The sequence below is a fragment of the Bactrocera oleae genome, chromosome 2 (genome assembly GCF_042242935.1).
Source record: "Bactrocera oleae isolate idBacOlea1 chromosome 2, idBacOlea1, whole genome shotgun sequence".
Classification (NCBI taxonomy): Eukaryota; Metazoa; Arthropoda; class Insecta; order Diptera; family Tephritidae; genus Bactrocera; species Bactrocera oleae.
The window spans coordinates 72,309,904-72,336,912 of NC_091536.1; the positions used below are offsets into that span (position 1 = coordinate 72,309,904).

The following is a 27,009-nucleotide window of genomic DNA, read 5'->3' on the forward strand; positions in this document are numbered from 1 at the left end:
TTTAAAATTAAATTAAAAAATGATAAAAAAAAATTAAAACATGTTCAGCTCAAATAACGTTGAAATTAAAGAAGAATTGATCCTAGTTTAATTTAGATATATTTTATAAAATATTATAAATTTTTGCGACTGCATTTTACTCCTTATGCTTTGAAATTTTCGATTTACATGAACAGAGCAAGCTTTTTACCAACCTTTAGCTCAATATTTTACATTCTCTCCCAACATTGTTTATTCGAAATTAGTTTCTACCATTTTTTGGCTTTTCCAATTTCTCTCCAATTATCTGTGTACCAACTATTGTAGCTTGTCGGTCCTTAGTGGTCCAGCGTCATTCATGGTGTGTGTAAATATTTAAATGACAATAATTTCCCCGAACTCCCCAGTCGATCAGCTGGAATTCAGTTGCTGACATCAAAATTTCTGATTGTCACTGAAATGTCTGCCAAATGTGCGGCAACAATCACAACTTGACAATAGATAACACTGCATATATGTACGTTTACCAACATTTGTATTCACCCATTATGTAACGATTCCTGTTTTTGGGTTGTCGTAAATTCTGCAAATAAATTTTAGTTTGAATTGACGTAAAATTCTGCAACTAAAATGTGTCGAATCGTTTGACATGGCATTTTTGAATGCTTCCAACTCACACAGATGCAAATCCATTTGCACGCATAAAATCTTATCACGCACATACTCACACAAGTACTTCTACTCGTGTGTTGCAAGCGCTCGTTTTACTCTTTTGCGTCATCTGCACCTCGGTGCACATAGTTTCTGTGATATTTTCACAACTTGACAATTTGTAATGGTGTCATTTTAACAGAGAAATTCGGATTTTATTGGCATAAATACTTTGCATGTAGCCCCGGCAAGCTGTTACTGCATATACATACATACAAGTATGTATATGTATGGGAGAGTTGCGGTTGTGGTAGTGAAGTTCATGTTGGAAGCGCGCTAAATCGGGTTAAATAAACTTTACGTTCAGTTAAAATCAATTCATATTGAAACATATAAATTTAAGTTTTTGATGGAATTTCTAAAATTTTCCAAGTTTTTTTTTTAGAGATTTCTATTAGATTTAATATTTAATTAAGAAATGACGCTTATTTGCTTGTAAAATATTTTAGAAGAAATTTGTTTATGCTTCATTTAACTTATTTCTTTATTATTTCAACTGTTTTCCAATTGAGGTAAATTTAATTTGATTAATAAATCTTATTAACCGAGACTCTCAGCAGTTATATTTGACCCGGATTGATCCATATAAAAAACCGCAAACCGAATCGGTACAAATTTTTATTCTAGATCAGTACAACCTTTTTTATGTTCGTTTGAAGTTTGATCTCCATAAGTCAATTAGTGTGCTTTTGACAGCTGCTTGATTACGAAAAATTCGTTAGGCGATTTTTACCATGAAGAAAATAAGAACGTGATTGCTTGACATTTTGTATTTCTAATGAAATAACGGCTACGGCATTATTGAAATACCCGCTTTGGGTAGTATACTTTATTACGAACAAAAGTATTCGAGTGCCATAAAGAATTTATGAGTAAAAGAAAAGTTCTTGAAAATCGTCATGTTGGCATCAGAGAGATATCAGAAGATCACAACATCTCATATAGAACGGCTTAATATGATGCTATGGGTATGAAGCGTGTCAATGCTAGACTTGTACCAAAAGACCTGAATCGTTTGCAAAAACGACGTCGAGTAGCGGTCGGAACAGAGATGCTTGGCAACATAGCTTAGTGTATGAATAATTGAATTAGGTGTTGGCATGCTAGCATTGGCTCAAGAGCTTATTTTTTTTTTAAATAATTGAGTAAAAGTTTTAATTTTGTTTTTTGTCAGTATAGGTCAAATTTGATTGGACGATTTCACTAAATCTCAAATCCTTTTTTATTCATTTCTGCATATTGCAACTTTATAACCCCCTCTTGAAACTACTCTTATTAATACTAAAAAATATTTAATATAAAACTAGACTAGACCACTTATTTGGAAGAATTCGAAGATAATTTTCCCTGCACTCACCCTTAACTGTCCCGAATTTGCAAGATTAAGACTCAAACATCTAGTAACTTATTCTTTTAGCCATCCAGGCCAACTGGCTGGAATCGTTATGAATTACCTAAGCTGGTTTGTGTTATTTTCTAGGCGATTTATCGTTGTGTAAAGATTTATATTTATTTTGAGCAATTAGCAGCATCACAGATTTTTTTTCTTCAAATTATCCCAAATCCAAAAAACAATAAATGTATCTACAATTGATGAATATAGGTAAAAAGCAAAAGTATCGATCAAACGACGATAAAAATCTTATTACTTGGATCATCACCTGACCAAAATATCTAAAAATGTTGTGTGAAATTTTCGAGTCAATCAGTCAGCTCAAAATTGTCGAAGAATGTTTTCAAACATATGTACATTAGATACATATGAGATAAAATATGGTTTTTATATTTCGGGCTAGAATAAATACTAAACATTAAAAATCGCTTTCTTGTTTTTCAAAATATTCTCCATTAAGATCTATACACTTTTGTCACTGTGATTGAGATATCTCCAAAACATTGATGTTTTCAGTACTGAAAAATGTAGTTGTTTCAGTTGATGTGTGAGAACTCGCAATGTCGTGGTGAAGAGTGATCTGTCTTCGGCGGTTGGTTTTTCTGAGTTTTTGAAAGACATCTAGAAGCATAGAAATGTCGCAAAGTTCATCGATGCACTGTTGCTGAGTTAATACACGACGAAAGTTGTAAAAAATATTCGCGCGAAAATGTTCGCAATTTAATTCCATTTTTTGGTCGAAATGAATATTTTAAGTTACTGTACACAACAAAAATAGCGCACGTATGTCAAAATGTAATGAGTATGTAAAACATGAAAAATGTCAATCTTTACGTTAAAGTTGTGTGTTGCCAGATTACAACACTAGGGTTGCCAAATCCTGTAAAATAAAAGGCAAACTACGTATATGCAAAAACGCCGATTTTTTTTTAATTCTCAGGTGCATATAACCACTTAAGCGTTCTTACTGATTCTAGTCATGGATATTGCTGCAAATATTGCTTTTAGTCACTTTTAAATAACAACAAAAATTAATGATGCCATTTTTAAAAATTTTTATATATTTTGTTATCAGCGAAAGGTTTCCACCTCTCTTAAGCGTAGACTGCGTGGTTATTTGCGCTTTTAAAAAAAAAATTTTGGGATTCAATCATAAACTTAAACCAAATTCTATGCAATGCATTACATTTTCAATTACTTACATGGAACTGCCTGTCACAGCAACTCAATGGAGAAAACTAATATGCATTGATAACAATGATAGCAAAAAAAAAATATCGACTTTCAAAAGAGCAACTTCACGCAGTCAACAACTAGTGTAAAGTGCTGGAAAATATGGGTAAACATTCGCATTTAAGTATACAAATAGTTACAGAGTAATCTGAACTTCTCGGCCTTACAGCAGCACAATGAGTAACGAAGAAAACAAAAAGCAAAAACAAGAAAAATAGAAAAAAAGTAAATAAAATAAAAAAGGAAACAAATAGCAAAGCAAAAGTATTGAGCAATATAATGCACATCTATTTGCTCATGCTCATGCAAATGCCAACGAGACGTGCGTCCACAGCGTATACGTAACTTAGTTATACGAGCTTATACGTACTACGGTTGGCAAAGGTAAAGGTGAGTGTGGTTAGCTACTGCATCTGTTCTGCTGCCGGATATTTGCTTGGCACATTTTTACAAGTATTTGCTGAGAAGACGAGTATTTTTCTGCAATAACAAGTTATTTATTATTACAATTTTCCTTATTTTTTATTTATTTTTGCTGCGCTTCGTTAGCTTTATAAATCAAATAGAAATACAAGCATGTGTGGTTGTTGATCCTTAGGGTCGCACGGCACATAAAGCGCACATATTTGTATATATGCTTGCATACATATATGCACATGCGTTTACTATTTCATTGCGTTTCGCTGGCAGGCTCCTTTGCTGCGGCGCTGCGCCAGCCATACTCGCATACTGAATTAAAAAAAAAAAAAGAATTGAATTTGCAAAAAAACACGACTGCATTTGCATATTTTTATTGCACCACGGAGTGCATTCAAACACGTAATAGGGTGTTACACTATCTTGCCACAAGCATCCATTCAGCCATATCATACGCTGTTGATATGAGGGGTATGTGTGCGGTGGTGTAGCGGTGCATAGGGACCCATGCACAATTGCTGTTCTTATTTGCCATGCTACAGATTGTGCACAAGTCCCCCACACATATATATTTGTGTACTAGCACATCTACCCTCGTTATGTATGTATGTGGGTAGGGCTTGTGGCAGGGTGTAGCGGATGATCGATGTAAGCCGCTTAAGCATTTAGCTTTAAATTGAGTTTCATCAAATTTCCGGCATTAAGCGGACAACGCAGACACTTGAAGTAATAAACAGAACGGAAATGCAGAGATTTAAGCATTTTTTACGAAAATACCATTTTAGAAGAGAAACGAAGTTAGAAGAGATTTTTAAGTATTTACAGTGAAGAAAATTACAGCAAAAATGTTAAGTCAAAAATAACACGATTTTTGCTGAGTTTTTGTTAATAGGTTTGGAGATTTCTAAATAAGTTTATTTTAATCTTTGGAACATTATTTTTTGGAACTCTTTATTAACTGCTAATTTCAAAAAGGTTATTTTCAAGAATTAATAATTTATTGTATTTTGAATTTAATTAAACAGTTATGTGTAATTTTTCGTTATCTTAAGAAAACTGGTCCGTTCAGAAAAGTCAGTCTGACAATTTGTTTAATTGCTTTTACATTCGTTTAGCTAAAATGATACTCCGTCGGCCTTATAACGTTTTGCGAAAGGTATTGCCATTTGATCCTCCTTTTAAATGGCAAACTAAGCAACAATTTGATTTAGTTAGAAATATCGATTCATTATATTTTACTGTTATCTATTATTTTGGAGGATTGGTTTTTTAATCATTTAAGGCACCAACATTATCTTCGCTTATCTTATCGCCACCTTATTTTTTATTCTGCTTTAAAGAATTTTTTTCTAACTAGGATGTTTTTCTACTTATCAACCTTTCAAACTCTACTGTCTTCTATGTTCGACAAACCAGCTGTTATTTCTTTTTCTGCTCTCAATTATATTAATTTATCAATTAACGATGTTAAGATGGATTTAAGGGGAACATCTTTTCTATAAAACATTTCTCGTTGTACTTTTTAATACTCTATAAAAGTGCTCTCAAAGAACAATAGTTTAGTTTAACCGAATAAGAAGGAAATGTCGGAGACCCTATACAATAGCTTTTGAGATATCGATCTGATATTGCACACATCTCTATGTAATAAGGTAGCTGCTCATTTGTCGAAACCGTCGAAATCAGACCACTATATAATATAGCTACTATATAAATATATACAAATTTTTTATTTGACAATATATACAAGAATATAATCACGAATATACACGAAATTTGGCATATATTATTGTAGCTATTAAGGCTGCAATCCCCGAACATATTTTTTGGATATATGATAGCTGCCAAACAAACTGTCCGAATCAAATTGAGATAAATATCTGTTTATACCCATTAATACCTGTGAAGAGTATTAACTTCTGTGCAGCCGAAGTTAACTTTTTTCTTGCTTTATTTCATATCTATGTTAAAATGTTAAATAACTTCGCTTTTATAATGATAAAAGCAAGATCGGTGTATATGACAGAAGTTGGTGATGGATTTTCTCACACATCATAATTCTGCAATTAGCTGAACAGTTTCTTTTAGATGAACTATACACTTTCAAAACAACAAAAAATTTAGTTATTGGACTTGGTTTTTAGTATTGTAATATTTTCACTCGAAGTCACAATTTTACATTAAGCAGAGGTTTTGTTGAAACTATCACTTTTTAAGCAGTCAAAAAATATTCCCTAATGAAATATTACCACATCTCGTGTCTCCTCTAAGTAGAAAAACTTCTTTGAATTTGAAATTTACAATCTTGTATTTAGACTTTTCAAAATGAGGGAGAGAACGATATTATATAAAGTAATCAAGTATATCAGCTTTAATAATTTTACTTTAATAACGAACTACCAACACCATTTAAACTCTCTAGTACTCTTCACAGCGACCAACCGAAGCACAGAGCTTGTTTAACAATTCTCAATAAGTATTATGTAAGTCCACGTAAAATAATTTTTGTAAACATTTGCACTAAATTATGTTAATTATCCCACATTGCCTGCATTGCGGTTGCACCCCATGGCCACCAGCGAAGCGCCCAGATTAACAAAAACAATGACCAACAACCGCATGATCACAATAAATATCCGCGGCCCCAGTAGTTTCGAGTGCACTGCGGTGAAAAGTGAAATTACAAATTGTAAATTGTTCTCGCACTTGAACTTTCGCGACCAACTTTTCCAGCAGCACTGCATTGTTGCGGGTGTTTTTTTTTTTTTTTTTGCCGTTGACAATGCAATCATTTGAAACTTTTGCGCTTGCCATTAGCATTCACAGGCACCACCATTGTTGTTGTACACACTCAACTATATCTGCTTTCGCGGATTAACAGATTTTCATGTTAATTTCATTGTTTGTTAATGAGCGGCAGTTCGTCCATTGGTGGAGGGAATATAAAAGTTGATGGTAGAAAAGTTGGTACTGAGGACTGATATGAAAACAGCATATGTGGAGAGGCAACTAATGGCTTGATGGAGTTATGTTTGACTTCAGGGTTTTCATGTCTATATTATACAAAGGCCCCTTACAAGAACTTGATTAGGAACGTTCAATTTGTATGGCAGCTATATGATATAGTGATCTGATCTGACCAATTTCTGTGGAGAATAATTTATTGCCTTAAGCAATAACTCGTGAATAATTTCGTGAAGATACCTCGTCAAATAAAAAAAATTTCCATGCAAGCACTTTACTCCGATCGTTCAGTTAATATGGCAGCTATATACTATAGTCATCCGATCTGTAAAATTTTTTCGGTGATTAGATAAATGCTTTAAATAATAATACATGCCAACTTTCGTGAAGATACCTCGTCAAATGAAAGAGTTTTCCATACAAACACTTGATTCCGATTGTTCAGTTTGTATGGCAGCTATATGCTATAGTGGTCCGATATCGGCCGTTTCGACAAATGAACAGGTGCAAAATTTCAGATCGATAGCATAAAAACTGAGGGACTAGTTTGTATATATACAGACAGACGGATTCATCATGCTGATCATTTATGTATATATTTTATAGGGTCTCCGACGTTTCCTTCTAGGTGTTACAAACTTCATGGCAAACTTAATATGCTTAAACACTTTTTTTCATTTTAACACTTGTTAAATGTATTATATAATGTAGTAAATTTGCATATTTATAACAAGCGTGGTTGAGATTTTCAATCATGCAACCGAATTTCATTGTAAAACAGGAGATCGTAAACGCTGAAAGCGCAGCAGGCCTTGGTTAGTTAAAGGAAATTCTTCTAACATATGGTAAATGGACCATCACTACTTACGTCTATGATAGTTTTGAGTGGCGTTTAATTGTAAACAAACGTGAGTTTGTGTTGCAATTATTCAGATTCTTCTACTATCAAAGCTAAGAGGTTCGTAAGTTCATTCATTTGCTTCATTGGATTTTAAGGGTTTTGGTGCGTCGTCGTAATAAAGAAAAAAAATTCTGCTATATGTCTTGATTGACATATTGTAAATGTATAGCTTTTCGAAGGATATTTCTGGCAAAGAAAAAAACAGCTAAAAATTATTGCTAAGGAAGACAAATGACTTAAGTTCTAAATTTTTTAAACGTTAGTGTTAATGCTCACATCAAAAGCGTCTAAAAAGGTATCAAACCTAATGGCGTTTTTGTTTGTATACGCATAGAATTGAAACCATCTATCTATCTTTATTTGGTATTCTAGTCTAAATATTTAAAAATTAACCTAACTTTGACTATTTATGCTGGGAGTTAAGCAGAACTCGCTTTTGCTTTTTTTTTCAAACTTAAATATTTGTGAGTATAAAAAATTTTCTATATTGAATCTTGATACAAAATGACAGCCACTGAGGCAATCGTTGGAATCACATCACTGAAATCACACGAAAGGGTATCTATAGACGACGATCATTCTCTGAACTGCTGCTACCTGCAACGAAATATAAAAAGTGATTTGAATCTAAAAAAAATTGGTACTTTACTAGCAAGTAACCTGCTAAAGTGGATTAGCCAAAGCCTTGCTAGTAAATAAACAATTTTTTAAATTTACATACTTTCTCACAAAATGGGGATTTGTAAAAATATTGATATATTTTAGTAATTTTTAATTTATATTAATTCATATTTCATGATTACACAAAATTTAAACAAAATAAAATTTTTTTTAATAGAGTTATGGGAAGTAGAGGCAGAGATAAAGATTTGAAATATATAAAATCGATGGATTCTTGTTTTATACAAATTTCGTGCGAACCGACAAAACGTGGCGTCTTCTCAAAAATAAAAGTTGGTAATTTTCAAAAGCAAATTTTGAAGTTCTGAAGCTGACTGATCAAACCGCTTCGACACTACATCGGTTTGACCACTTTGCGGTATTCTGCCAGTTAAAAATGTTTCTAGGGAGTTCAGTGTACTTTCTGCTGGAAAAAGATCTCGATTTTCTTAAACTCCACAAAAAAATCTCCTAAAAAATATCTAAGACGTATGATAGTCATTGTTCAAGCAGCTTTTGTTCATATTTTGTTTCTGCGTTTTTGGAAATACGATTTCATATAACGATAGCTGTAAGCCAAACAACTGCTCGAAACGGTAATTTAATTATTCAACTGTCTGTCTGTGAAATTCAATTCGCAAATATTACAAATGCATTAACTGACATGACGCTGCCGCTGCTGCTGCTGCTGCCTTAGTTGGCATCGCTTTCGACTTTCAGTTAAATAGAAATATCCAACAAATGCAAAACAAATGAAACAAAGTGAGAGATAAAACGATGCAAAAATGAAAAACAAATATGCAGAAAAATAGAAAATGAATAAAATAGAAGATTGCATAATAATCCGAATTTGTATGAAATTAAATTTATCTGATGGTAGCGAGGCGCCAAGCTTGCAATAAGTTAAGCTAGCGCCGCTTGTGGTTGCGGAATGCCTGGTTACCGAACAGCCAGCTAATATCGCTCTGCGGATGTGTATGTGAGCTGAGCTGGATGGGGGTGCAAGGGGCGCACTTTTCCTAAATTCCACATCACTGGCATTTCGTTAGCACCAAAATCTACATTTTGTTACATAACATGGCATCAATGTGTCGCGCGAGGTAAGCGCGGGTGTCGGGTAGTGACAGTAACCGAGAGAATTACTGTCAGCTGGGTGGCAAAAAGAATATACAAGCTAGTACGTATATTTAATGTGAGGAAGAAAAGAGTGGCAGCCTGCAACGGCGGCAAAACTATGTAACTGTAATAAAGGATAACAAAGTGCTGCCAAAAAAGAAGTAAAAAAAAAAGAAGAAAAATGAGTGAAAAATATTTTCAAAAACGAAAAAAATGTTTGCGCAACAGCGGTGCAGCGGGGTGCAAACAAATGCTGAATGTGGCACAGTGAACTCGTTGCTGGCACGTTGAAGCGCGCTGGTAGGAAAACTTGGCAACGATCCAAAGCATAACGGCACTACCGAAAATGGAGCGCATCGAATGCGGATAAGAGCCGAAAACAACAACAGCCAGCATAGCCACATCCGAAGCCCTGCCGCTGAGGGAGATTGTAGGAAAGCGAGGGAGAAAAATACTAGCGGCCTCCACAATGGCATCAACATTGGCAACGACTATGATAATCAGCGGCCGAGCATACACGCACACACATACACACAGATACATGCACAATGCTGTCTATCTCTCTTTTGTTTGCCGGATTGTATGAGTTTCTTGCAAAAGTTGGCGCACACATTTATAAAATGCATGTCCCCACAGCGCGCGCGTGTGTGTGTTGGTATGTCGGAGGCCGTTAGTTTTCATACTCGAACGGAAGCGGATGCTGGGTGACGCGGCTGAACTCAGGCATAGATTGAAGGGCGCCGAAAAAGCGACAAACTTTCAATGCTGCACATACAACCTCACATACTCATACAAGCATTCAATATTATCTACATGCGCGTAAATGTGTTTACTTGCTGGTAGTTGCGGGTAAAAAATTCAGGGAACTGCGCCGCCACATGTACAGCTGTGTGTGTATGTGTATAGACTCACTTATTCATCATTTTCGTTTTGTTGAAGTTCAGAAAAAAAATTAAAAAAAATTTTTAAAAGGAAGAGACAAGTGATAGACTCAATCCACTTGACGCTGCGGGCTACGGTGGCACCCAAAATGTAATGACGTTGCAATCCGCACTCGCTCAACGTGCGGGCATGCAACTAACGATTACATGAAAGTTGAACCGCGACGCTGACATCAGCAGTTTCATTTCCTACCACTTCAGTATTCGTCTACCCACTTTGATAGCAAAAGCAATCACAAATATACAATCTAGAAGATCTTCATATATATTTTCCTTAGTATAGGCCAACATTAGCCTACTAGGCGCCTGCTGGTGTACCGCTTCCTTTTCCTTCTGCATTCCACTCTGGTGAAATGATGCAATCATTGATTTTTTGGCACTGCTGCCGTTCTAGTGATTTTACACATACATACGCGTACAAACAAGCAGAAAACACTTACCAGACACAAGGCGGCTGTGAAGAGTTAGGGAACTGCTGCAAAGTGCTTATATTAATTTTATTTTTTATTTTTTTAGATAAAATTTTTCTTCTCTGCATAGACACCACAATTAAATGAAATGTAAAAAATCTGAGAGAAGGAATTGTTGCTTGAATGTGAAGAACTTTTTCATTTAATTGGAGCGCCTGCATTGTAGAAAAGTTTTGAGTGCATGAAAATATAAAAACGAAATGCTGCAAACACTTACCCATATACCTATTGTATGCTTATGTATGCGCCAAAAGTTTGTGCTTGTTTTCCAGCCACATCAGCAATGCATCCGATATCGAAATAGTTGCTTGTGATTTATTTTTTACTTGGCAACGACCTACAATTGCTGCCACGAAAAAGTTGCCAACGCTTTGTGTAAACTTTAAGCGCACAATTAGTTTTTTTAAGCAGCGGATGAGCTACTTTATTGTTTAAGTACTGCCACAATATGTGAACAACTTGTTCTTGTAGAGCTTTTACGTGATTTAAGTACATCAAATGAATATATATTTGGGCATTTCGTATTACATAATTCTATATACTTTGCATTATGAGGATATAATGTGATTCTATGTAAAATGTGACGTTTTTAAATATGCTGGGAGTTGCCAAACTATTTCCAGATGTGTTTTTCTGACATGATATGATTGGTATACCTTGAAATGATGTGATGTATGACCAAAGATTCTTGGTAACCAATTCATTACTCATTCGAAAATTTGCTAACATAATTTGGATTGAAAAAATGTATTATATCACGTGATGTGATACTGTGACTTAAAAATGCCTTATAATAAATTCTTAAGCCGATCAGGCTATTCAACATTTAAGGTTCGATGGTCTTTTTCTAAATTTTTAGTGGATTTCTGATTGTTATTTAATAATAAATTATGATAATTGTCATGAAGACTTCATTACAACACAATGTGATATGATGTTATTTTAAGCACATTACGCTATTGTGATGAAATTCGGAACGAAGCATGTTGATATTATGAGATTTAAATCTTCAATACAATAACTATACATATGAGAGTTTTTACCTCAACGCTTTTAATGTTGATATCATAATGATATAATATAATCGATATGACAAGCTTTAAAATAATCTAATCCGTAATAATATGACCATTCGACAGGCCCTAAATCATGTTTTTATATCGTTGAGGTCATGTGATCCAAGTGATGTGATGTGATTATGTTATTTTTTTAAATGTTTTCGTCTTCATTACGAATATATTTCAGGTCATGAAAAACTGTGGGATATTATTTGGTATGTTAAGTAATACATAATGACACGTGGAGTTATGATGTGACTTCAAAATATTTTATAAAAATTACTTGTTATTATTAAAATCAGACCAAATTAATAAACCTTGTAAGCAGTGATGTGACTTGAAGTCTTCTGAATGATGCTTAAAAGTATAAAATATTTTTGAGTTGATTTGATCTAACCAAAGTGACTTTAATTGAGATGAGGTGATGTGATTTTTACATACATTTCATATTTTATGTTTAAATAGCGAATTGATGGTAGTTTATCTGTATAACATTATTTTGTACTTGTATGTAAAGTAATGCATGACATCAACGGAGGTTATAATGTGTTTAATGATCAATTACTGTTGATGTGCAGTAAATTCTTTAAAAAGGAGTTTAGTATATTTGCATTAAAGGCTGTCAGTTCTGAACATTGAAAAAAAGAGACCTACAGAAAAAAATATGTAAAGCTAATGTCATAATCCAAAAAAATATTCAACCCGCATCCTTACTCCAACTTCCTGCAGAATATATGGTATTCAAGCGAAATAGTTTTGTTGTTTGATCCAAAAGCGCACGAAGCTCCAACGCTTCATCGCCCGCAATATAATTTGCATTAGCGGTATAATAAATTAGCCAGCGTGGATGATAAATAGCAATGTCATTTAAGAGAAATTTATCACTTCGATGTGCTAATAATTGTAAGCGCTTGTAACCGCAAAATATATTATACCTTGAGCAGTCGAAAATATGCGTCAATAAGAAGAGCTTGCACAAACACCACGTTGCACTTCTGGAAACTATGTGAGGTTATATTACTAGGTTATACACTTATATACGCTTTGTGTGTTAGTAGTTGTGTGGCACTTTAAGTGACACTGTCAGCGGTGCGCACAATTTTCAATTAATCATTGTCAGGTTAGAAGCAATTTAATCAAAATTGAATTGCAAATTCATCAACATAGAATGCAAAACACTCACATATACGTATCCATACCTAAATGTGTGAAAATACATAACTCGTGTAATATGTGTTCAAGCTCAGTTGCAAAATGTTGGACCTGCGGGAATATAGTTCATAATGGAATTACTTTTTAGATGCTAATTAGTCAAGATTGCCTTTAATACATAATAAATATAATAGCCTAGTTTTAGCGTAGAGATGATCAAATATTGTATGTGGTTAAAAGTAATTCTGAATAGTCAGAGCAGTAATTACTTTTATTGCTAATGCTTTGTAGTGTTGCAGTGGGTTTATTTTTTTGCCGGACTCGGTATTCTTAGTAACGACGCTGTTTTCAAAAAACTCAGTGTCCCACGAAAATATCGAAGTATTTTGGAAGCGTTGAGGTTTAGGTTTTCGTGTTTTCAAAGAGGCTTTTCTTCCTATATTACCTTATTCTTAGGCTTCGAACTTCTATCAGAGAAAATTTTGTGTACTACTTTTAAAATAAAAATCAAAGATTTTATTGAGTGCGAAATGAAAAAAAAAAATTTAAGAGATATATTTAGGTGTGAAATATATTCAAATATGCTAAGTCAAGTTTGTGACCAAACAGATAGATCTTTTGGGCTCTTTATTCAGCAAGCACCAGAACCTTTTTTCTTTGATAATAAAAAATTTTTAAAAATAAAATTTTGGTCCAGTTTTTACAAGTTATATATGACAAATGCTTGCCTTAGCTAACTAATGTTAGCTTTATCATAAACTCTAGAAGTGAGAACTGTGGTCTCTCTTGCTTTATGAAAAGGTTGTCTCTGACATTACAATTTAAAAATTTTAAATACTTTCCAAAAAATGTAATTAATTGTTTTCTGTTAAAGACGGGTAATTTCAAAACAATAACAAATGTTCTAATCTTCTAAGATAATCTAACCCAATTAGTAAGACAATCTATTTAATCTAAATGCCAGCCAAGATACTTTCTTAATTAAACAATTTTTTCTCAAACCCATATTATTATATTACTAAGGGTAATACCAAAACAGGATTTTCGTTATCGTGACAATGTCATGTGCATAATGCAATTTGTATTGTTTACGTTATGTATGCTCTGCATACCTCAACATACCTCTTCTTATTTTTTTTTTTAACCTACATGCAAATATACATAGACTCGCTTTTGACAACCATTTCCGTTGCCGCTCTTAACTTTTGTAGTTTTTCATTATCTTTTATGTGGCAACATCAAGTAAAAGCATATTCACTTAGGCGATAAACGATGATACACTTGTATATATATATATATGAACGTCGGTAATATCGTGCTAACAAAGCCAAAATAAACGAAGACTAACGTAAATGCAGGAAGGCAGACAAAATGTCTGCCTCATTTAGATAGCCCCAAAATGTAGGTAATAAAAAGGCACAAGCAAATGGCTCTCCTTTATATGAATGCGTAAAATGTGCTCAGCGAGGTAACCGTAAGAGAGAGGTAATATAAAACAAATTTTAGTTGGAAGACAGTTTTGTTCGCTACAAAGCTGACCTGTCTGACACGTACGTAAATGCAGACTCATAAAACCGTTAGTTTAGAAAGCTGGCAAAACGTAAAGAGGCATATACGAGCTGGCTCATATAATCATATTACGAGTGTAAATAAACAAATGTGCATTTTTCTGTGTAGAGATCATAAACAAGCGCATACTCGCCGCTCACTACATACAAAGCGGGATTCTCATACATATATAAGTACACATATATATATATTTTTATATGTACATATGTGAATTTATGTTATACTTTCCATTCAACCTTTTCTTTGACCTTTCGTGCACAAAATTCTTCAGTTAGTCCGCTAAAGTTCACCATTCATTTTCATTTTATACCATTTATATCCTATTCACTGCGCTGATGTGTGCAAGCCTTAGAAAAAAAGTTTCAATTTTATACACTTTTACTTTTGCCATTCAAACACAATCTTTTTATGTATGCCAATTTTCTTATTATTGAAAATTCGTTAGCTTTGCTTATTTGCGTCTGCCTTTGCACGCATCAGTAACTATTGTGGTCCTTGTGCTGCAAGTTTAACAAGCAAAGTGTGTACGGCATAGTGCACAAGCCATATTGAACGCCCAAATGTAGGCTATGAAGATTATTGGCTTACCTATTTTAGTGCTTGACAGGCTTTTTGTTTATTTTGGTTGGAACTTTGAATACTTTGCCACACTAAGGAGCTACAGTAGGGCGTTTTTCCTGCTAAAACTGGAACTAGTTCAATTAGATATACTTTTTATGGAAATTTAGAGCGTGCATCAGAAGGCCAAGACAAAATCTGGAAGTTTGATCGAATATGATCATGGTACCAGTTAAACGAGTAGTGCGCTACTGCTACTGAAAAAAAATTACACAATTTTTGCAGAAATCAAAGTTGAACATTAGACTCTACGAAACCCTTGGAACTTTATGAAAAAAAAATTAGGTATTATCTAACCATCAAACATTTATTTTCACTACAGCGTGACCTGAACTCTGGCCCACTCCTCAAAGCAAGAATTCACAGCTATCATTGTCTACCCTTATTCTCCTGACCAATATTATTTCAAGTATACACAAATGGTTATGACCGACCATTTATAGAGGGCATAAAATAGTCAGAAGTTCTGAAATAAAGGCGTTGTAATGACATTGGCTATATTAAATGTGTCCAGCAACATTTTGCAACTCGTCTTTATGATTCTCTGCTTGTTAAACATACTTCCACTTTTCATTTCCAACCCATTCGACGATTACGCCCTGACTCACACTCCTGCCAAGGTTACACAAGCAGATCGTTGGTGAGTTGATGACTATCCGCTCGTTTGGAGTTTGCTTTATTTGTTCGTAGGGTGTGCCCTTTATTGCTTTATTGTCGCCGTTCAAGTTTATTCGAAAGTCATAGCTCACACAGGCAAGCGTATAAACACATATGAGGATTTGTATACACTATTGAAGGTGCAGCTGTCGAAAGCGATGTGGTATAACGGAGGTTTGTGCAACTTTAAATTCATTTAAACTGACGACTTAAGTAGTTTAATAAAGGTTTTGTATTATTTCTGCCTTTTTTTGTTAGGAGCTGTGATTAAAGTACTTAATCTTAGTTCAAAGTGATGTTCTAAATAACTACTTTTAGAGCCATAAGCTATCCAGTCTGACAGTTTGATTTGATATTTTCTCATGCTACACTTCCGAAATACTTTTTAAATTGCGAATTTATCGTTATGTGTTAATGTTTAAAATATTGCTGCTAAGCAGCTACACCGAGGGTTTGAGTCCAGTTTAAATGTCTTATTCAAAGTTGCTGATTATTCCAAGGAGGGCTATTTAGGCAAATATTAAATTTTCGATTACTCTTAATAATGCAAACGATTATTATACTTTAGTCATCAAAATGACTAACTCGCGGTAATCAATAAATATCCTAAATAATATGAAACACTACCATTACTATCTGATTATAATTATTATATATAAAAAAAAGTAAGCACAGAAAGATAAATAATTCAATTACTTTTTTGGCTTACTAACGATTACTTTAGTTGCATTTAATTACCGTTGTTACGTAACATTAAATTCTTATTTTTTTCAAAATAATCATAAATAAACGAAGGTAATCACAAAAAAATAAATAATTAAATTTTTCGGATTACTAAAGATTACTTTAGTTACATTTAATTACCGTTGTCACTTAACATTATAATCGTAATTTTATAAAGAATAATCATAAATAAACAAAAGTAATCACAGGATGATAAATAATTCGAAAGCTTTTTAGAATTACTTTAACTACATTTAATTACCTGCGTTACTTAACATTAAACTCGTAATTTTTTCAAGGATTTCTTAAAAGTAAGTAAACTAATATATAAATAATATTTAAATACTCTGATTAAAGATAAATTTTTAGCGAGACGTCAATAGTTTTCGAAGGTAGTCATACAGTTAAATTTTTTTTTTAATTAAACGAAGGTGACACAGTGAAGTTAATTTGGGCGAATTTATTTTTGGTTTCTAGTAATTTTAGAAGAAAAAAATAGAGAACCAAATAATGCTAAAAAATACTGCAAGTCACTTATTTGCAGGACGACGAACTAAGAATAGCAAACGATTGGTATATACACGGATTTGTGTTTAAATGTATAGACTGCCTAAACAACATTTACTATACTTGCATATATATGTAGATATATGTATATACTCTTACAGAGTTACAGATCGAATAGTAAATGAAATATGTGTAGCTGTATGTTGCATATGTATTGGCTAATAAAAGTGTTTCTCACCCCAAACAAACTCGCCTTACTATATAAGTATGTATTGTATATGGTACTAGTGTATTTATATACTTGTATAACTGTTATACACTCAACTGAATTTGTACGCTTTGTAATCTACTCGTTTGGCGCCACCAAAACCCAATAAATGTGCTTATATAAGATTCAAACGTGCAACACGGTGGAGGGAATGGTAAATTACAATAAAATAACAAAAAAATACTGAATAAGCTGTACCTGCATTACACAGTACTGTGTGTGTGTCGATTGTGTATGACATGTGAATATCAGTTTGCCTCTTTATGATCACATTAGTTTGTAATACAATTTTCTTTTTATTGGTTTTTCGTGTCAAAAGGTGAAATTTCTAAATTAGTTGCGACGACATTCGTTCAGGCGCTGCCCCAATTCAGCTGCTTTCAGCGTTTACGGCGCCGCGCCCTTTGATATTTCACTCAAATGTAACATACTGCAGTCTCTTTTCGCATACACACCTACGCACCAATGCTGTGCGAGTAGAGAGAGGAGGAATATTTGTGCATTTTATTTGGTTTGCTCATTGATGATGAGTGTATGTCACTTAGTCTCTTTGGCGTGTGTCAATATGTGCATGTTTGAGTATGTGCGCACACTGTAGTAATCAAATAAATGTTATTTTTATCAAAGTCATCACTTCGTATATTGAATTGCTCTAATGAATGAGTGTTTTTGTCGTCATTTTAGTTTCGATTATATGTTCACCAAGCATTGTGGTGTTCTCAGTCGGTTTGTCATTCCGTTGCTTTTATTTCTTTGTGTGCGTGTCACAGGTATTTATAACTGAGTATATTGCTATATTAACCGTATCAAGCGTGTGCTCTTTATATCACTGATCGATCTTAATTACCTTTAAAATGTGAGAGTTTGTATTGGGACGCGAAACTTTTTTATATAAGTTTATATCAAAATAAAGCATAATTTTGGTATGTCTGGTATTGAATTAATGGTTTCAAATAGAAAATGATTGATTTCTTGAATTATATCTTAAGTGTTAGTTTTAAATTGTTTTTCTAATGATTAGCTTAAATTTTGAAAATTTTTCCAAACAATATGATCCTACCCTACCCTATAAGTTCTCACTTTTATATAAAACAGCGCAAACTAAATTCACTCTGTATTTTTCGAAACGGCTTCTAGATCGCCTACTCAGACTTCTGCTGGTTTTGTTCTTTTGGAAGATTTTTACAGACTCTAAGTGACATTTCATTGGTTGATGAATTTTTTCGTAAGTTTTTACATATCAGAGAGGATTTCTCGATCCTTGATCACTTTTGAGGAAAAGATTATTCAATTCAAATGGTTTTTAAACTATATAACGTGATACTTATATAAAGTTTAAGGAAACTCATCACTCCATAATTCAAATTGCATACTTCTCGAAAACTTAACCCTGCAAACTTCACCAGAGTCTTCTCAACACACCTGAACTAGGACTATATATAAAAGATAACTAAGGTGAGTTAAATTTAATGAAGAAACGATCAAGACAAAAATGAAATGTTAATTTAAACACATTTCACCTGAAGTGCTTCAGAGAGACATAAATATAAAAAGAAAAGAAATACAACATTTGACTTGTTTTGAATTCACCTCACCAAATCTCACCACTTGAAGCTTACCAATTAATAATTGATGGTGCGAATACGCAAAATAAAAATTTTGAAATACACTCTACAAACAAAATTAATTTTTCATGGAAGTCTAAACGAAAACTGGCAATCATCTTTGTTCGTTTATTTTTTGCACTCACTGTTCTCTCTATAGTCAACTGCCACGCGCCTTAGTAAATATCATCAAAGCGCTTTGGAAACCAATCAAAATGGAATGCAACTAGCAGAGGCAACAATATATCACCTCTACTGGCTGAAATTGGAAACAAAATGCTAACGGAAAACAATGAAAGAATAGTTGTTTGCTTTATCGAAAAAATATGAAAGAAAGTGGGCGCTGTTTTTTTTAACCCACACTGCAGTTTGCTCTGTTAGTTTCCCATGCCATGTCAAAAAAGGTGAATTAACAGTAACAAACGTAGTAGAAGAATAGTAAAGGCAAACATTTCGCTCGGGAAATAGCGATAAAAATTAAAAAAAAATATTCAAGCAAGCTTGAGTTGTGGTAAAAAGTAATTGAATATTGGCGGAACAAATTAAAACATTTAGTGAAGTAGAAGATACTGAAAGTAATACGAAGGTAAATATACTTAATTGGCGAGTAGAAATAATTGCTTATGATAACTGTTGACAGTTTGGATAGTGGAAGAAATAATAAGTAGGAAAAAATAATTGAATTATTTGATCTCAATACAAAATATTTGTAATATTTACAGCAGTAAAAAAAACACTTTAAAGAAGAAGATGAAAAGAGATACGGGCCTTCTACTACTTAATAACATATCGAAATCCCTATACGAATGCCAACAATATGTTGATAAAAGCTATACTACAACAATTCTGCATTATGCCGACACAAAGACAGCGCAAAGCGGCTTTAAGGTATATAGTAGCTTTCGTTTGTATCATATCAAGCAAACGTAAGTGTACACCAAGAGCAGAGAAAACTCCAGCTGTCAAAAGAAAGTAGGAAAGGAAAGGAAAAAGGCAGAAGTATAACAAAAACATTTGAAAACAAGCAGTTTGTGTGCTGCTTGTCGTGAAAAGTAGCAAAGAAGCATTACATTTCGAAGGGTATACCCTGGCGTATAAGCAACAAAAAAGTGTTTAAGTTTCAAGTATTAGAGGACAACATAAAGAAGTCCACGGACTAAAACAAATTACAAATAGAGACATGAATAGAGAAACATCAAAGAAAAAGTATGAAAATGAAACTTTAGCTCATTAAATTCACAGAGAATAAATGAAGCTCTGGCATGTCCACGAGTGGGAGGAGTGGGATTCACAAAACAGATATTTCAACATAAAAAAGAAAAAATTAGTTCTTACAAATCGAGCACTTTAATTTACTTACCTTTCTTTAATGAAGTGGCTATATGGCAGAGCAATTGCGGAGCAGAAGGCAAAGGACTCAATCACTTTGCAGCCAAATGGCATAATATTTGTGGCAGGACAAAATCTTAAAGTTGTTAAAACAAGGGTGGTCAATTTTAAGAAATAGCAAGCGAAAGCAAAGGCAAAAGCATAAGCTGATTTGCTGTGACAAGTAAAATGAGAAGTAAAACAGAAAACTCGATTGGAGACTGTTTTGCAGCAAGCCACACGCTTAGCATTGAAAGGCAAAGAGCAACAAAAAAATTTAAAATTTTAATGCCTTTAAATTGGCAATTTCACTCGCGAGTAAATTAGCAAACGTTGGCAAGCAAAAAAATATTATAATCACAAAAAAAATTAAATAAAAAAGCCGCAAGCTAATTTAAGTTGTCTGCCACAATATTTTTGAAAGCCGGACCAGCAGCACAAAGTTACTCAAAGCCTTGTGCTGCAGTGGTATCAGCTTACAGCAAAGATTTTCGTCAAAGGTAAAGCAAATATATAGAGAATAATTAAATTGACATGCATTAAATGTGACAGTGAAATTCGTATACTTATGCGCTTCATTTGCTTGTGGCAAATTAAATTCGAATAAAAAATTGCGCTCACATGTCATACCAGAACCCATGTACTCAGAGTCCTTTACGCTTCTCGTTGACGTTCCATGGCAGTGACAGCGAGTAAATGAAATAGCAAAAACAAAAAATAAAGAAATAATAAATTAATTACATGCATCATTATTTTTGGCCACAGTTTTGCTGAAGTACATTTTAAGAAATGAATGTGCATATTTAAAAAGTATATACAAAAGTAACTCTGAGTAATAAAAGGCTGCAAGTATTTTTGTTACCTTGTGCAGGGTATATAAAGTTTGCAACGAAGATTTTAACCGGAAAGATTTCGGAAACCCTATAAATTATATGCATAATACTTGTATATATAAGTCAACAGCGTCAGTTGACTTAGCCATGTCCGTCTGTCTGTATAAAACCTAGGAACTGCTCATTTGTCAAAACCACCAATATCGGACCACTATCGCGAATAGCTGCTATACAAAGTGATCGGTAAAAATTAAGTCCGTGTATGAAAAGTTTTTTATTTGTGAAGAGTATTATAAATTCGGTTTTTCTAGCTTTTTTCTATAATGATTATTGAAATGTAAATAGAGAGCCTTTAGTGAAATGGTGACTAACGAGATATGAATAGGTATAATGAATTCGTAAAAAAGACTCTGAGTTAAATACATTTGTGCGGGCTGTACCAGATAAGATAGCAAAAGTTTAAAATAGAATCCAAAACCATTTCTATATATATTTATTGCTTGCTTTGTTTTTGTTTATTGCTCACTGACAAGCCGAACTTCTCAAGATCATATGGCTTATTATTTTGACTGTAAATTAGTACTTTGTGATATTTGAACAAAACTGCTTAAATTTTTTATGGTATAGTGGAATATTGAAGTTCATGCATTTTATTTAGTTGCTAGAATTGAAGAAGAAGTTATATCCTCACTATACATAACATGTATTTTACAGTCTCTGCTTTAGATGAGGCCAACTCTATCATAAACTCTTTGAACTCTGCTAATAAATATATCAGCTTTTTCCACGAAATAGCCTAAAACCATTTTGCTACTTTCTTCATTAAGTTGGTAAAGGAAAGGATATACAAATTTTTAATATTCCTGATTCTACATTGGATTATATTCTATGACCATCAATATAGACTGAGGCAAGACAATTATTTCATATAATATGAGATATACTCGTTCGTTTTGCATAAAGACTAACCGAAATTCTTTCACTACCAACATCCTTAAGGGGTTCGGTGAGTCCAGGGCCTTGAACAAAGGCCTAAGTTTGAAAATTTTACCTTGGAGTGAGGAAAAGGCTTCGGAATTCTCTCTTATAAGCTTAATTTATCAATATTTATTTATTTCACTGTATAAAGAAAGTTTATATTGGCATAATACTTCTGGCCAAAGAGACTATAACATTTAAATAGAGATTCATTAAAGCGCATGTTCCAACTACGAGTAAGTACGATTGAAATATTAAATCATTCGGGCGTGAAGAGTCCTAGCACATATCCGCACGCGCTAAATGAATATTTTTAATGTTTCCACAATTAAAGAAAATATACATACTGTATACATACACGTAATATTGATTTACTTAACTAGTATGCATATACGAGGTCTGTTCGAAAAATTAGGTGAATTTTAATTTTTCACCAAAATTTTTTATTTATTCATCAAAGTCTAGATTGTCCTCTTCAAAGTAGTCCTCCTCAGATATAATAAACTTCGGAGAGCATTTTTCAATCTTCGAAGCAGTCTTGATATGCACTTTTTGGTATGCCCTTGAGCTCTCTCAGCGATTTTAATCACAGTGGACTCACCGATCTATATTTTCGACAGCGGGAAACGAACACTTTTGTGCCTCTCACAAACAAAATAAACATGCTATATAGCTGAAGCTGTGATAAAGTTCACTTTATATTTTGAACAGACCTTGTTTGTTAAAGACAAATAAATTTCCTTGAACATTTTATGCCAACCGCAATTCATCTATGCCTGGAATTTCTAAACACGCCGCCATGTCAACAATACTACAGAGTATTCACACATACGCCAAAAAAATTTACATGCTAACATTAATACGCGTCAGCTTTGCATAATTTTAATATTTGACTGCCACACATGCGAAGTGCGCTGCGTACCGCGACGGAACGCGACTCCGCGCAACGTCACACGAAAGAGCAGCGAAACTTTATAATGCGCACTTTTACACACTTCATGCATGCATGATCATCATCATCGTCAACATCCTTGCGGCAATGATATGCGTGATGTATAACTGTGTGTATGTGCATGCGCGTTTATATTAAGGTAATTCGTTATTTGTCGCCGACACATTTTATTTACCTGTAACGGCATATTGTGCGTGTTTTATTATCGTCGCCGGTGTGGCATGGTGGCCTGTCAAAACGATGACAGTTGAACGCTTTACAGTCGCATGGCGGAGCCGTTAAGGGAAATTTACATATATCGGGTTTTCCAATAGGGATGATATGCTTTCTAAGTGTCATTTCGGTCATTTTTAATATATCATTATCTTTATTATTTTTTAATTGTGTTCAGTAATGTTTAAAATTTTATTATGGAGAGATATACACAAGAACAACGGTTACAAATCATTCAATTTTATTATCAAAATAATCGTTCTCCAATTGCAACTTTTCGTGCGCTTTTGTCATTTTATGATGGTTATGGTTATGGTGAGTGATGCAGTACATAAACAAAATTGCCAATTCTGGTGCAAAGAAAATTCACAAATTATTCATAAACAACCACTACATTCATCTAAATTGACAGTTTGATGTCGATTTTGATCTGGTGGAATCATCTGGTCGAATTATTGCGTGAAAGGTTTGGAGATTCGATAATTCCAAGAAATTGTGACATTGAATGGCCTGCAAGAAGTTGTGATTTAACACCATTACACTACTTCTGTGGGGTTTATATGAAATCATTGCTGTTTAGCAATAAACCAGACTCTCTTCAAGCTTTAGAAGTCGTGGTATTCCTGACATACGACTTGATTTTCTGGAAAAAGAACTCGAAAATTGAGTTCATCAAATTCGTTTCCGCAAACGAAGACATGGAGGACATTTGATAGATATATTCTGAACTTAATTATATCGACTGTACTTCACATTAAATAAAAAAAGCATTTAAATTTCCTTAGCAATTGGTGTGTTAAAAAAAAAAATATCACTCTTATTGGAAAACCCTATATATGTATATATATAAATATAAAGGTATATATGTGCTTAAGTTGTAAGAAAGTTTACATGCTTATAGGCCAAGCAGTGGCGCCACAAAATATGCCATTACACAAAGATGGCGTCACAGTTGAAGGAGCAGTGGCAACCACCAACGGCATTACCACACTCATTTTTATTGCGGTCAATATTTAATTTTAACTTCTCCCGTCACACGCATTTCAAATTTGTCTCGTTATTTTGCATTTATGAGCGCACAAACGCTCATACACATATGTATGTACAGTTATTTATATATATATATATATATATATATATATATAGCATATATATTTACGTATTTGCGTTTGAATTTGTATAGCACGCTTTTGATTGCCGCGGATGTGCTGGAAATGCGGGAAAAGCTTGTTAAAATTATTTTGCACAAACTCGTAATTTTCCGCAATTGAAAGCAAATGCAATTTAAATAATGAATATTTTTGCGCATTCTCTTTATTGACATTTTTCATTTTCTTCTCTCACTCTCTCTCTCTATCTGCTTGCAGTTACTCGAACTTTGCTGTGTCTTTGGTAAGTGGAAAATCATTTCAATGTGCAGGGAAAACAAATTACAAGCATTTGACAACAAAAACAAAGTACTTTTATTATTTTAGTGTAAGAGAATACAAAATATTTTGTACGAAACTAATGACAAAAATATAAAAAAAAAATAATATAAAAAAAATTAAAAATAAAAGAAAAAATATTTATTTTTACAAAAGTATAAAAGTACCTTTGCTATGTATGTGGCTTTCTAGTTAAGAAAAAATTAATGCCAACAGTTTCAGTTTCACTTACTAGAAATAACATAAAAAGCAATCTCTCATTTTATTGCTCAACTTTTGGTGCCTGACTTGACTTGACTTAATAAAAGCTCAAATCTTCTCTTATTACTCACACTGATTGACTTACATACGAATTAAATTTATATCTCTTAAATATAATACAATTTTACACTCAACGCATAACGCTTACTCATGTCTCTGGCAGAGTTATCAAAATTTGATTTGCTCATTTGGTTGATGGCTAGCGGTAATTTTGGTAATAGCCAATCAGTTCGTTTATAGACTTGTTTATATAAAAATTAATGTATTGCATTACAAGTAATCACAAATAATATAATTGATGATATCTGCTATTAACAACAGAGCGTCAGCAGCAATTGTTGGAAGTGTGCGTCAATCATATCAATCCTGATTCATATAATTTCGTTATCCATTACATACTTAAACATAATATATATCGACCAAATAATAGCCCTTTAACTAAATAAAGTTAAATAATTGAGGAACTGCTTAATTATATCTTTTATTACATGTTTTAGTTTCCTTAAGTTATAAACACAGCACACTTTATTAATTCAGTACAGGGTGTTGTTTAAAAAGTAATTACGGATACAAGAGAAATAAACACATTATTTACTCACACTAATCTGCATGACTTTAAAATGACAAAGAGTTCTTTTGAGCGTGTTTGTAACAAGTCACTCAATATTTATAGAAAATTAGTTTACTTGTCATAAATTTTGGCTAACATATTGAAACTATAGCACTACTTTACTCATACGTGCATTTGCTACTCCTCCTTCTTGTAAAGTAAGGTAGGTTACTAAATTAAAATAAAGGTTAGGTAAATTATACTCCAAAATACCGGCGGTCTTTCGAGAACCTTTATTCACTCATAGACCTGTATATCACTCAGAAAAAAATAACATTGAAGAAACATTGGGTAAATAACACGAAAATAACTCCAGATGTATGAACCAAAGAAGTTTGAAAATATGGTTTATTCTTTAACATAATTTCCATCAAGAAGGTCCGTTACACCTCGAACATTTTGCTTCCAATTATAAATATAGTGTGAAACTTTAATGCTTCCAAATAGGCAGTTATTTCCATCTTAACCTCCTCATTTAAGTGATACCTTCCTTTAACGCGCCATGTTTTGATTATGTAGTAACAAATAAAACGTTACATTCGGCTTCACCTAAGCTTAAATTCATTTCACATGTGCTTTTCTTATAGCAACTGTATGTAAGACTACTATATCTGAAAACGTAACCAGCGAGCGGCTCGCATCCAACAGAAAACATTTTTCTAGTTCATTTTAGCTACGTTGTTTGATAGAAGTAACCCTCAAGCCGAATTATGGGTAATGAATAAGGAAAAAATATCTTTAATTCGATTTTGATCGGTCAGTATATGCGAGTGCCATATGCTATAGTGGGCATATACGAACAATTTCTTCAGAGAGTGACACGTTGCCTTGAACAGTGACCAGTAACTAGTCCCCAATTTCTTAAGATATCTTGTAATTTAAAAAAGTTTTCCACTCAAAGACCTTATTCGAATCAATTTGTATTTATGGCAATTATATGGTGGTTCGATATCGGTGGTTCCGAAAATTATCAGCTTCTTCGAAAGGAATATACGTATGTAAAATTTCAGATCAATAACTCAAGAACTTAAGGATTAGTTTACGTATATACAGATAGATGGAAAGCCAGTCCGACATGGCTGAATCCACACAGTTCATCACGATGATCATTTATATAAGGTTGTCAAATATCTCCCTTCCACTTTTTTGCTCTTCATTCAATGCTTTATAAAAAGTGTTACAGTGATCGGATTTAGTTAAAATATGCGCCGTTTTGTTCGATGATGTTTCCATCTAGACGGCAACTTCATAATACCTTCCTCGTAGAAGCCCCCCTCCTTATTTGCGAAGAATTCGGACAGCCACTTTTCACAAGCCTCTTTTGAGTTCAACTTCACACCACCAAGCGCATTCGCCATGGACAGGAACAGGTGGTAATCACTTGGCGCTACGTCCGGGCTATATGGTGGATGCGATAAAACCTCCC

The 27,009-nt window shown here is 33.4% G+C and overlaps 1 protein-coding gene across 11 annotated transcripts in view; it reads left to right on the plus strand.

Annotated features, from left to right (window-relative positions):
- cpx (synaptic transmission protein complexin) overlaps nucleotides 1-27,009 on the plus strand; it is a 316,297-nt gene that overhangs the window by 42,315 nt on the left and 246,973 nt on the right. For 9 of the 11 annotated variants that reach the window (XM_036368035.2, XM_036368033.2, XM_070105632.1 and 6 more), the window contains exon 3: nucleotides 24,653-24,677. The exons of 1 other annotated variant lie outside the window; for it this stretch is intronic. The gene's annotated coding sequence lies outside the window, so the exon portion shown is untranslated. Of the gene's footprint in view, nucleotides 1-20,415; nucleotides 20,428-24,652; nucleotides 24,678-27,009 lie in introns of those variants that run through there. One more of the 11 variants, XM_070105629.1, reaches the window with a different exon arrangement.